Source organism: Miscanthus floridulus, chromosome 18, assembly GCF_019320115.1.
Source record: "Miscanthus floridulus cultivar M001 chromosome 18, ASM1932011v1, whole genome shotgun sequence".
In the NCBI taxonomy this organism is placed as follows: Eukaryota; Viridiplantae; Streptophyta; class Magnoliopsida; order Poales; family Poaceae; genus Miscanthus; species Miscanthus floridulus.
Window position 1 is genome coordinate 124,444,379 of NC_089597.1, and position 13,226 is coordinate 124,457,604.

The following is a 13,226-nucleotide window of genomic DNA, read 5'->3' on the forward strand; positions in this document are numbered from 1 at the left end:
CGACGAGGCATCTCGACAGCGTTGGGGTTGGGGAAGAGGCCGGGGAGTCGCTCTGCTGCCAGCGGATGCGAGATAGAGAGCGAGAGATGGGGAGAGCAGAGGCAGCACGCGCAGGATGGGGCACGGCGAGGGATGTCCACGGTAGGCGTGCCGTGCGACGAGCGGGCTGCGCGATGCGGGGGTCGAATCCGCGTAGATTGGGGGCGCAACGAGCGGGAAAGTGACGGGAGGGAGCAACTATCATGGGTGAGGCGCGCGTCGCAGACGGGAGCGAGCAGCACCGGCGGAAGCGGCGAGGGAAAGTGTTGCGTGTGGCGTCCGGATGTACGGCATGGGAGCATTGTCAATCAATATATTATTTATTGGGAGACAAAGAAAGGTAGAGAAATAATGCCCGGCAATTAAACCGGGTGCCGGATGATGGCATGCACTGTGTTTTGCATAGTTTTTTTTTTCGAAACTTTATGCATAATAGTTAGTGGCTGCAACAATCTTGATGTACCCTAACATTTAACACTAGGTTCTTTTTCGGGATGTCCCTATTTAATCTCGGGCGTGCGTGACTGGAGATTTTGTTCGAATTCTGCGAAATCCTACGCTTTCGGCGCCAAAGAAAGCTACCTGTCGCCTTGCCTCCCGTCTTTGTCATGTCCTGTGGCCTTTTGCGCCTTAGCGCACTTGTGCCTTCCTTTGGCCATGAACCATGATTGCTTCGCTTCTCATCTCAAACAGAAGAACCAGCTGCACACCAGCTTTTGCAAGGAATTGGGCGCATTGGACCCGCCCGCCCCCTCCGATGTCCGATCCTTCCCTGCCAGGAAAGCTATGCTACAGTCTTGCATTATCTCTTTCGGTTCGACATCCACTCCCGGATGTCGACCGGTTCTCCAAGTTTCAGCAAAATTCCAGGTGGTTTTTGACATGCCGTGCAGGATTGGGCAGTTGCAAAACCTCTCTGATGAAGTGCAGATAAGGGAGGGAGATGGCAGTGGCACAGTCGTTTCTTTACACGGCAGAGATTGAGGCGACTCAGGCGAGGCCACTAGACGAGCATGATGTCGATGATGAGCGTGTGGATCGGCACCTGGCGTCCGGTCCGTTGGTTGGAGGCCAATCATGTAACGGCATCTGTGCCACTAATGTAACCAAACCCTCGCTCGCTGCTTAGCCGAACTATCAAGCCATTGGCTGGTGTCGAATCGAATATTCAATGGAAACCGCGCGGGTCCTGGGCTCCTGGCCTGGGAAGGGGACGGCGACTTTGCTTCGAGCTGAATGATGCAAATGGCTTTTGCGCTTGACAGCAGAACGCGTCCGGTTTCAGGCATACAGTAGTTGTCAAAATCTGCAATTTTAGCATGTAATCTTGCGTTTTTATGATCTTTAACTAAGGGGTCTGATTGTACGATCCTGATCAATAAAGTCTACGACTCTACGAGTTTTATGTTTCGTCTTACTTACCTAAAAAGCCCTCTGATTTGATTTTTGAATGTATGATTTTGATAAGCAGATCCAGGGTGTGTTTGCTCAAGTGCTGTCGCGTCCGGCGATGGCGGACACGCCTGCCGATGCGTTCGAGGCTTCGAGCTCGGAGACTCGGACGTCGGACGTGGCAACAAACTACCAATCTCGCAGGACGGTGCCGGTGCTGGACGTGGCAATGGGGCGCGGCCGCGCGCGTGCCGGCGGTGCCGAGCGGAAACGCGCGACGCATGTGCCAACCAAGGCTAAAGGCCACCACCGAGGCGGAACGCGTGTGCTGTACTGCCTGCCGGGTCGCGTGCGGTGCGGTCGAGTCTTTGCGGCAGGTCGCGGCTAATCAGCTGGTGCATGCTCGGCGCGCGCCCACGCGGCGACGACGGCGTCACGGCGTATCGTATGCTCTTATCGTATCGTCCGTCCGGTGGCAATGCATGGACCCAGAGGCAGAGCAGAGCAGGCAGCGGTGCTTGATGGAGTCGTCGTACTTGCCGGTGGGTAGCCACGGCGGCCACCCAGCTGGAGTCCAGTAGTGCGTGCCGTGCGTCCTTCCTTTCGGCTGCCTCTTGCCTGCGTCCTGCCAGATCAAAAGCAGGCGTACACAGCTTGCGGGTACGGGGATCGCGCCGCGTCGCCGGACACCGTGCATGCATGATTGGGTGTGGGTGGAGTCAACGACTGCGCGTGCGTGGCTGCGTACGTGCGGTCCTAGTCCAGTCCTCCGGTTTTCTTTGCTTCCTGATTGAACTCTGAAGTCTGAACTGGAATCGTGTGGCAGTTAAGTTGGTCCGGTTGGGCGGCCTGCCAAGAAGGAGGCCCAGTTAAGAAAGAGAAAGAGAGAGAGAGAGTGCGAACAAAGGGTATCTATATACGACCCACCCCCAACGAGTGGCGGGGCCTGTTTTGTCGCGCGCAATGATACTGGCCCAACCGGCCCATGTAGAGCCTAGAACCTGGAAAACCCGTTGAAGGGGGCTCACCATGTTGGATGCTACAGTGCAGGTGTCACACCCGACATTCCCAACTAGCACGGCCGTTGCAGCGTTCCCTACCACTCGCCCGCCTCTCACCTTTCTCCAGCAGCGACCACCTCTGCTTCCTCCGCCTCGGGGCCCTCGCTCGCCTCTACGACGCCATGTTGCGCCACTGGAGTCGTGCCTACCGCCCGCCCCTGCCTTCATCGCCGGAGCCGGCGCCAGCGTCCTCCTCGTCACCCACTCCTGCGGCTGGAAACCGCGAGGCCGTCACGGTCGTGCCGTACTTCACGCTCGCATCAAGGCTCCGCGCGCCTCGGTGCCCCCAACGGAAGAAGCTCGCGGCAGCCAAGCCCATGGTGCTTTTCGCTCCGCCACCTCCCAGCTCCGATCTACCCATCGATGCGGTTATGAGTTCCTCAACGCGCTCGACATGGTGGCCGCCTCCCATTAAAGTGTCGCGCCTGATATGTTGCAAGCGTATGTTTCAAGTGTTTCAGATGTTTCAGAGGTATGCTGCAAGTGTTTCAAATGAATGTTGCATAAATAGATCGGGATGTTGCATATGTTGCAAAGTGTTCCAGAGGCATTTTGCAAGTTTTTTAAGGCATGTTGCAAGCGTTTGTTCAAAATATTTCATCTGTTTCAGACGTATGTTGCAAGCGTTTTTTATGTGGATGTTGCATATGTTTCACACATATATTGCAAGAGTATGTTCGAAATGTTTCAGCTGTTTCAGTCTTATGTTGCAATAAGTGTTTTCGTATTGCAAGTTGCAAGTGTTTTATCTAGGTGTTGCATATGTTTCACACACATGTTGCAAGAGTATGTTCGAATGTTTCAAGTGTTTCAGTCTTATGTTGCAATAAGTGTTTTCATGTTGCAAGTTGCAAGTGTTTTATCTAGGTGTTGCATATGTTTCACACACATGTTGCAAGTGTATGATCCAAATATTTCATCTACTTTAAACATATGCTGCATTTAAATATTTCATGTTGCAAGTGTTTCGTGTTTTCAGAGGTACGTTTAGAGAGTCATTGGGGCACAGCCCGGGCACCGTGGGAAGGGCACGGTGAGCCGAGGGCCGATAGATGGGGCGTGTGGCGTGCTAGGGTCCTGCGGACGGGGCGTGCTCGTGCTCGTCCTCGTCCTCGTCCCGGCTCCTAGGTCCCGCCCGCATGGAGAGAGAGGAGGGGGTCAGGGGGAAGGCGGCGAGTGCGGGACGGGATGAGGCGAACGGGGAAGGACTGCAGTGATATGGTGGGAGTGCGGCGTATTTCTGATGGACTATTCTGCTGGGCCATTCAGTACAACGTTATCCTATCCTATCGCACGTCCGGACGCCAACAATTCCGATCAAGAAACCATGCTATACTGGTAGTTTTTTTTAAAAGAACAAACTGTAGTTTTAGAATCCATAGACAATTTGTAATGGGTATTTTTGAAACTCTTTCTCTATTAATATATGTTTGATATATCTCCTGCTAATAGTTTTTTAAAAAAAATAATCCATAGACAAAAAAGTCCTGGTATAAGAAAAAAAAGTTTTAGAGTGGAGTTTTAATAAAACTCTAAAAACACTATGATTTTAGCGATACTATGGTTTTCAACGCTATAAACTCCTTGCATCCAGATATTTCATAGTACTATACAAAACCAAAGTATTTTCCAAAGCTATAGTGTTTTTCTTAAACTTCAAGATTACTTTACATCCTAACGAAACCTACTGGTTGGATCTCCATGGCCATGGGAGCCGAAGTTTTGATTCAACCAGAATTTGGCAACTTGGTCCAAATTTTAATGCTAAACAGACTGGTCTTTGCTCATCAGAATTTCCAGCTAACTTGATCCTTGGATCATCAAATTCGGCCTCAACTCAAATGGCATGTGTTTACTGTAGTCCATAAAGCACGCGTTTTTTTTAGCAAATTTTCAATTAAAGGAATAAATATGTTTGAAACATGACAACTAATAAGGATACAAATAGGCAACCAATAATGTTTTCCAGGTTACCTATTTTACTAGTTCATTACCCCACATATAATATTAATATATAGTCATTATTATATGGCATGATGTTAGTTTATTTTAGTTAATTTTGGATCAACAAAGAACAGGTCTGACCGGTGTAAAAATAGCCAAACGGAGAGCGAACGACCCCCATGACAGATGGATCCTTCACCAGGTGTCAACTAGTAACCGGCCCTCACAGCTGCCATGCCAATTGCCAACTATTTGACAGGTTCTGTTTGCAAACATGGGGCTCTTCTGTTGCCCGGCTTTTTCTCGTCTTGCTGCTGCCTTCCCCTCCTCCCTCCCTCCCCACTGCGCCACAACACGTCATTCCTGGCCATTTCCTGCTTGCAAAGGTACGACGGTTTCTCCATCCCTCTTGGTTTTGAGACACGCAAACAAGACCGTGATATGCTATTCCTATTCATTGTTCCTGTGGTTGAAAAAGCAGCCATGAATTCGCCGCATTAGGTTCCAGGTACGTTGCTGTCGTCGTCCAGGCATCTAGTTCCATGGAGAATAGACCTTGGTTCATCTTTGATGCGTTGCTAAATGTTATGTGATTTGGTCGTCTTGCTTTTCGTTAGATTCATTCATCAATTTCTTTTGCTCCCCCTTTAGGTTTTATTTTTGCTGACATAACTGAAACAATCCCCTGCATTGTCATACTCATGATGCAGAAAACTATAGAAGACGATCTTTCTTTCTTTTTTTTTGGTGAGAAAACTACTCCATAAAAGAAGAATTGGACTGCCTTGTTCTGCTTTGTTTGACATAATATAGTACCATTAGTCAAAAAAATATTTGCATTTGAGTGGAATGTTTTGACCGTGTTGTAGTACAAATGGGAATGAAATCAAAATAGTTTTTTTATTAGAGAAAACATCAATTGTCACCACAACGTGGCAAGAGTGTTTGTCACAGACATCAGAGAAGAGAGAGAATACACAAAAATGCAAACATGGTCTAAACATTTCAAGGTCAACCACATACAAATCGGAGCTGAGAAAAATACAAATCTTCCAAATCACGGCTGATTCTGCCTTGCACTAGTACCGGCAAGACAATTGACAAATCTCTCTGCTCTGTGTTGCGATGCAGCGGAAGCTGCCCATGGCCACGCGGCCGTCGCTGCGGTCGAGCGACGGCGCGCGCCCAAGAAGCAAGAGCGGGACCGGGTCCGGGACCGGCTGGCCCCCGTCGAGCCCGCGCAGCTCCGACCCGTCGCGCCCGTCCTCCGCGGCGGCGGTGGCGTCCGACAAGACGGTGCCGTCCTTCCTCCGCCCCACCGTGAGCTCGTCGATGCACAGCTCCTCGTCGTCTTCCTCGCTGGCGTCGCCCTCCCCCTCCACCTCCTCCTCAGCCTCCGCCGCCGGCGGCTCCAAGGGCACTGCCGCCACGGCGAGGCGGTCTGCCGACAAGGCCCCGGCACAGCCGGTGGGCGCGTCGCGGCCGATCACGCCCAAGGACAAGGCCCTGGCGCAGCCTGTGGGCGCGCCGCGGCCGATCACGCCCAAGAAGAACAAGGCCCCGGCGCAGCCTGTGGGCGCGACGCGGCCGATCACGCCCAAGGACAAGGACAAGGCCAAAGCGCCGGCGCCGGCGTCGACTTCCACGTCGCGGTGGGCCGCGGTGTCGCCGAGGCAGCTGATGCAGAGGGCGTCCAACGCGTTCAAAGCCAGCAGCAGGTCCCGCAGCAAGAAGAGCAAGGAGGCCGCGTCGGCCTCGGCGTCCGGCAGCAAGGGCGGCGCTGGTACTTCCGCCGCCGCAAGGGCGAAAGGCCAGACGGCGAGAGCACAGCCCGTCGAGGAGCAGCATCAGCAGCCGGAGACGCCCGCCGAGCCGTCGCCTGCCGTGACTCCCGTGGAAGTAGAGGAGCCAGTCCTGTTGGAGTCCGAAGATGCTGACCAGAATGAACAGGACGTCGCGACGTCGCAGGAGGCTGCCAGTACTGACATCACGACCGTGCCGGTGAGGTATCAAGAGGAGCAGGTCGGTGCAGGACAGCCGAAGGGAAAAGCGGAGGAGGAGGACGACGCCGTGGAGGAGAAGATCATACAGGTGGAGGCTGAGCAGGTGAAGGCGGAGAAGCAGGAGCTGCAAGAAGAGAGGCCGCAGAGCAGCGAGGCTGTGCAGACAGAAACGGAGGCCCAGAAGAACACGGACGATGGCTCGCCGGCCATCGTTGTAGAAGAAGCCGCGGCTAAGGAGGCGGCAACACCTGAGGGAGAAGACGAGCTGGCAATGGCAACCAGCACGGTGGAAGAGAAGGTCGTCGATGAGAGCCAGCAAGCAGAGGTGACTGAGAACTCTGAGGCGAACGCGATCTCTGAGGAACCAAAACAAGAAACCGGCGTGCTCTCTGAAGAGCCCAAGGAGGAAACGAGCGTGACCGCGGAAGAAGCAAAGGAAGCAGCTGACCCTGCGCCTTTGCAGAAACACGAGGAGGTGGCCGACGAATCAAAAGCGGCTGCCGGATCGAGCGCGTCAGCTCCGACGACGCCGCTGAGAGAAGGGGCCAACAACGATGACGACGACGAGGACGTAGAGGCAGTGCCTAAACAGGTGAGCGCTTCGGAGCCCGTGACGCCGGTGGCAGAAGCCATCAGCAAGGGGAAGGAGGTGATGGAGACGCCGCAGCAGAGCGCGTCGGCGCCGACGACGCCGGCGGGCGCGACGATCCCCGAGGGGTCTGCGGCGGCGTCGGCGCTGGCGTTCAAGGGGCGCAAGGTGAAGACGGCCATGGAGAAGCGGTCGGAGGAGGAGCAGCCCAAGAAGAAGGAGGTGGCGCGGAGCAACGACGTGATCGAGGAGGCCAAGAGCAAGCTGATGGAGAAGCGGAAAAGCAAGGTGAAGGCGCTGGTGGGGGCGTTCGAGACCGTCATGGACAGCCCCCGGGCGAGCTGATTTGAATTTTTGGAGGGAAGGCCGAGTGGTGGTGTCTGGTTTGAACTTTGGTGGGGGTGTTTGGATTGTTGCTTTCATGTTTGTTGGTCGATCGTTGCTTCTTGTGATCACTCGAACAAATGGAGATATGTGTTATTGCTGATTTGATTATTTCTTGATGAACCTGTTCTTTATATGAGGAGAAAATAGCAGTGTTTATTTGGTTTTGACCGATGCAATATGTACGGTTTCTTCTCCGTCCGAACGGACGCCCGCCCGCACACTGCTGCTGTTGTCGCGGCGTCCGAATTTTTTACTATTTGGCCATTTTTCGAAAGTTTCTCTCAAATAGACCCCTGGTGGAAACAATTTCAGAAATGGACCCTTGGCTCGGCTCCAGAGTGAGTGGCGCCGAGCTCGGCGCCACGATCACTGGCGCCGAGGTCCTAGGCATGGGGAAATGGCCTGCCAGGGGCTCGGCGCCAGAGTGAATGGCGCCGAGCTCGGCGCCAGTCTGAATGGCGCCGAGCCCCTGCATTTAACCCAGCCTGCACTTCTTCCCCGAGCTCGGCGCCACTCACTCTGGCGCCGAGCCAAGGGTCCATTTCTGGAATTGTTTCCGCCAGGGGTCTATTTGAGAGAAACTTTCGAAAAAGGGTCAAATAGTAAAAAGTCGCGCTGCTATTGTCGTGCCTGTCGGCCTGGCCCCGCCTGCTGCTGCGGTATGCATGCATGAGGAGCCGCCGCGTCTGCTTCGCTTCTTGCGCAAACAGGGGGGCTGCTGCGTCTAAGGGGACCACCTCCGTCTGCGCCCACTTCCCACGTCATGTAACACTTGCAACATAAAACATTTGCTACGACATACGTCCAAAATAGATGAAATTACAAACATACACTTGTAACATATGTGTATGCCAATTGCAACATATGCAGCATCCAGATAAAACACTTGCAACATACGTTTGAAATAGATAAAATATTTAAAACATACACTTACAACACACGTGTATATCCAGTGCAACATATAGATAAAACACTTGCAACATACGTTTGAAACAGCTGAAACATTTGAAACATACACTTGCAACATACGTGTATGGTCGTTGCAACATATGCAACACCAAATCTACTTTTGCAACACCAGATGAAACATATGCAACATACATCTAAAATGCATGAAACATATGGTTGCAACATGCGCCCATCTACTTGCTGCCCAGCAATGGAGGCTCGTTGACGTGGAACTCGACGCTAGCGCGGAGCTCAAGGTCGCCCACGGACGATTGACAGATGGATCGCAGCCGCGGAGGGAGGGACGAGGCACGGGAGACGGCGCGAGTCACATGGCGCGGGCGGGGGCGCGAGGCACGGACGAGGGTGCGCGGCGCGTGGCGCGAGGCGCGGGGGTAGGCGGTCGGTGCCGTCCAAAAAAGGATGGACGCCATGAGGGCATCGTAAGCTAGGACAACCATTTGGAGGTTGCCTTGCCCGAACTACAGATCAAGCAAGGCGAAGGCCTAATTAAAATAAAGAGAATAGAGCAACTCCGATCATGACTTTAGTGGAGCCCTCATCCCATTTTAATAGTTCAAACGCACGAAAAACTCTCCAACCGAGATCATATTCAACCCCTCATAGATGAGAGGCTCTCATTCTTCTATCCCGAACCTCCAAATATAGGACTTGCTGACAAGTGGGGCCGATGAGCAGGGCCTACGATAGTATACTGTCGATAGATTTTATGCGGTCAAATCTATCAGATTTTTTTTATAAATGCAACACTGTAGACAGTTATAGGACAAATCCTAAAGCGTAATTAAACGTATAGAAATATGACAGATTTAGTATTAGTCAGTTCCACAAACGTAAATAAAAGGGTTAATTGGATTAGTGCCATTATAATTCTCGCGTTTCTTAGAAATGCCATTACTATTCAGCTTATTGTAAGAGTGCCATTATAATTACACTGGAGTCTGAAAAATGCCATTATGTGCACTTGTCGCGACGTTTGGCCTACATGCAGGTGTATACAGGGGTTACGTACATTGGTATGGACCGTGTTGCCCCTAGATTCTCCATACATGTGCGCCGGTTTGACTGGATCGACTCAATTGACTCAATCCATCCATTCCCCACCGCCTCCTCTCTCTCGCTCGAACCCTAGGCAGTCCGCCTCGGAGGCGACTGTGACCGGCGGCGGCGGCGACTACTGCTCGCGGCGGCAGCGACCGCGACTACCGAGGGCGCCGGCGTCGATCGCGACTACTGCTGCTCATTCCCTGCCCCATCTGCTGAGCGGAGGCAACTTTGACCGGTGGCGGCGGCAACTACTACTCGCGGCAGCGGCGACCGCGACTACCGAGGGCGCCGGCGTCGACCACGACTACTGCTGCTCCTTTCCCGCCCCATCTGCTGAGCGGAGATGGCATCCACAGCTTCCAGTTCTCCTAGAAGCATTGTAGAGATAGAAATGAGTTCTCCTAGAAACATAAGACAATTGGAAGTGGTTCATGCAGCAGTTGCATAGAGCAGTGGGTTCACCTACAGGTTTAGTCATATGTACTGATGCTTGTAAAGGACTTGAGAAGGTTGTGGGTGCAGTGTTCCCTGAAGTGGAGTACAGAGTGTATGAGGCACATGTACAACAACTTTATGAAGCATTATCAAGGAGATGTGTTTACTGACCACCTATACCCTGCTGCAAGGAGTTACACAGAAGGGTTGTTCAGGTGGCACATGCAGAAGATAGCAGATTTTGCCCCAGATGCCATTGACTTTCTTCAGCAACATCACAATTTGATATGGTACATGTGTGGATTTTCAAAGCTAAGTAAATGTGATTATTTGACCAATAATGTTTCTGAGAGTTTCAATGCTCAGATAAAGAAGATGAAAGGACTTCTGCTGCATGAACTAGTAGATGGGATTAAGGAACTCATAATGGAAAAGAGGTACTTAAGAAGGCATATTGGTAAGGATATGCAGGATGGTATACTGCCCAATGTCATCAAAGACCTGAACACTATAAGCAAAAACCTCAAAGTTGTGAAGGTTGCAAGAAGTGATGAAGGCATAGCTGAAGTAACACTTATAGATGACTGGAACAACCACAAGAGACACATGGTTGACCTACAAGGTCACTCCTATTCGTGTAGGGAGTGGCAAATCATAGGAAAACCATGCAAACATGCCCTGGCATGTATTCTTTCCAACAGAGGAATTAAAATAGTAGATTTTGTGTATGAGTACTACTCTGTTCAGAGATTCAGGGCTACATATGCTTCTAGAGTTGAGCCATTGCCAGACAGGTCATAGTGGCCACAGGTTGACCTAGGCTTCAAAGTTCTCCCTCCTCTGCTAGGTAGAGCTGCAGGTAGGCCAAGAGCGGTGAGAATTAGAGGTTGCCTTGATAAAAATGCTACCAAGAAGAAGGTTAGGTGTAAAAGGTGTGGAGATTTTGGGCACTTCTCTAAGACTTGCAAACAACCAGAGCTAGGAGAAGATGGTGAAGTTGGACTGAATTCAAAGGAAAAAGGTAAAATGATTTGTATGTCTCTTTCCAATTCTTATGACATTCCCTAGTTTTTGGTAATCATAGTGTGCATCTGTAGAAAAAGGCAACAGCTGGAAGATGATGACAGTGCTGGACCTTCACAAATGAAGAAGAAGACAACACCTAAGAAGAAGGGTGCACCCAAGAAGAAGAAAACACCTAAGAAGAAAAAGACACCCAAGAAAAAGAAGCAGCAAAAGAAAGCTGCTGCTATAGCAGCTAGTGTTGTGAGAAGTCTGAAGGACTTCTTAAACACCATGTGATTTGTTGTGATCACAAGAATGAAGGTTATGTATTGTAGGCCTTGAACTTGATGTATTGTAGGCCTTAAACACCATGTGACAGCTTCTTTTGTCTCCTGAACGTTATGTATTGTAGGCCTTGAACTTGATGTATTATAGGCCCTGAACTTGATGTATGCTAGGGCCTAAACTCGATGTCTGTTATGGTCAGCACCGAATACTTGATGAATGCCAAGACCTGGAACCTCAGTCCACTTGTCAAGTGTGTTTTCTACTTTTGCTTTCAAAGCAGGTTAATTAGATGGCATTCTACTGTGCAGCACCATTGCTAGTTGCTTTTGAGATGCTTCTCTGTGTTTATCTAGAAGGTGACAGGAACCTTTCATAGTACATCTTGTTTTTATCTGGAAGGTGAGCTGCTTCTCTGTGTTTATCTAGAAAGTGCGCTGCTTCTCTATGTTTATCTAGAAGGTGACAGGAACCTTTCAACCATACAGCGGGTTCCATTCCATTCCATTGTCGCAAAACCATTGCCAGGCTAATTGTTTTTCACTTACTGGCTCAATTGTTCGTTTTTAGGTCATGTGGAACCTTTCATAGTACAGCTTGTGTTTCTTCCCCTCTTCGCTTTAGAAATCATTACAAATTCACAGATTCATAGATTCACATTGACAGATTCATCACAAATTTATATACAAATCCACTTGTTCGTTTTTCAAGTCATGTAGAACCTTTCATAGTACAGCTTGCCTTTGCAAAACATATATCTCTGCCACCAAATGCTATAGCTCACATTGACAGATTCATCACAAATTCACAGAACCTATATAACCATACATTCCTTGATCACAGATACACAGTTTCATAAATAGAAATTAGTAGTAGCACTTGACAACCTATAGGCTAAGATCACTAAACTCCAAACTACTAGAACTAAGGTGTATACTACTTCATTTCCAAACTGCTGCAACTAAGAGGCTTACAAACAGATTTAGCATCACCACAACAACTAATGCATTGCCTACGCTAAAAGCCTTGTTCAATCATCCATTCTTCAATTCTTTCATTTCCTGCTCCAACTTTAAAATGTCAACCTTCAAGTCAATGATATGAACCTTCAAGTCCATCATCCCAATCTTGGGCACTTCTTGTGACATTCCTTGAACCACAGGAGCAATAAAAGGGCCATGTACACCTTCCACTTCCACATCCCTGAGCTTGTCTGTATGATTGGCGCGCAGATAGGCCAGGTATTGATCCTCAAACCAATAGTTCGAATAAGTGTCATCGTTCTGTAATTGACAATCAAAACCCCAACCCACTTAACACTATTTGTAGTTGGACGAACATGGAACCCTAACATCAAAGGAAAAGCAAGACAAATTACCGGGAAATTGTTGGGGCAAGTGTAATACATATTGCCAGCCATGCTCTTTCGCCTAATGACCTGGATCTTGCATTTGGGGCAATCGATCCGTGGGAGACCACCAACCTGGCTAGCACTTGAACTGGCAGCTGTGGATGCCATCTCCGCTCAGCAGATGGGGCGGGGAAGGAGCAGCAGTAGTCGCGGTCGACGCCGACGCCCTCGGTAGTCGCGGTCGTCGCCGCCGCGAGCAGTAGTTGTCGCCGCCGCCGGTCGCAGTCGCCTCCGAGGCGAACTGCCTAGGGTTCGAGCGAGAGAGAGAGGAGGCGGTGGGGAATGGATGGATTGAATCGATTGAGTCGATCCAGTCAAACCGACGCACATGTATGGAGAATCTGGGGGTAACACGGTCCATACCAATGTACGTAACCCCTATATACACCTGCATGTGGGCCAAACGTCGCGGCAAGTATACATAATGGCATTTTTCAGACTCCAGTGTAATTATAATGGCACTCGTACAATAAGCTGGATAGTAATGACATTTCTAAGAAACGCTAGAATTATAATGGCAACAATCCAATTAGCCCTAAATAAAAGCACCGCAATAGTAATTGACGGTACACTACCCTATATAAATGCCTCCCAACTCTCAAACCCTAATTTAGGGGTGTTTAGATCCCATGACTTAATTTTAGAAGGTGTCATATGAG

At 50.3% G+C, this 13,226-nt stretch overlaps 1 pseudogene; it reads left to right on the forward strand.

Annotated features, from left to right (window-relative positions):
* Nucleotides 1-4,615: 4,615 nt before the first annotated feature.
* Nucleotides 4,616-7,529, forward strand: LOC136522065 (uncharacterized; annotated as a pseudogene).
* The last annotated feature ends 5,697 nt before the right edge of the window (nt 7,530-13,226 follow it).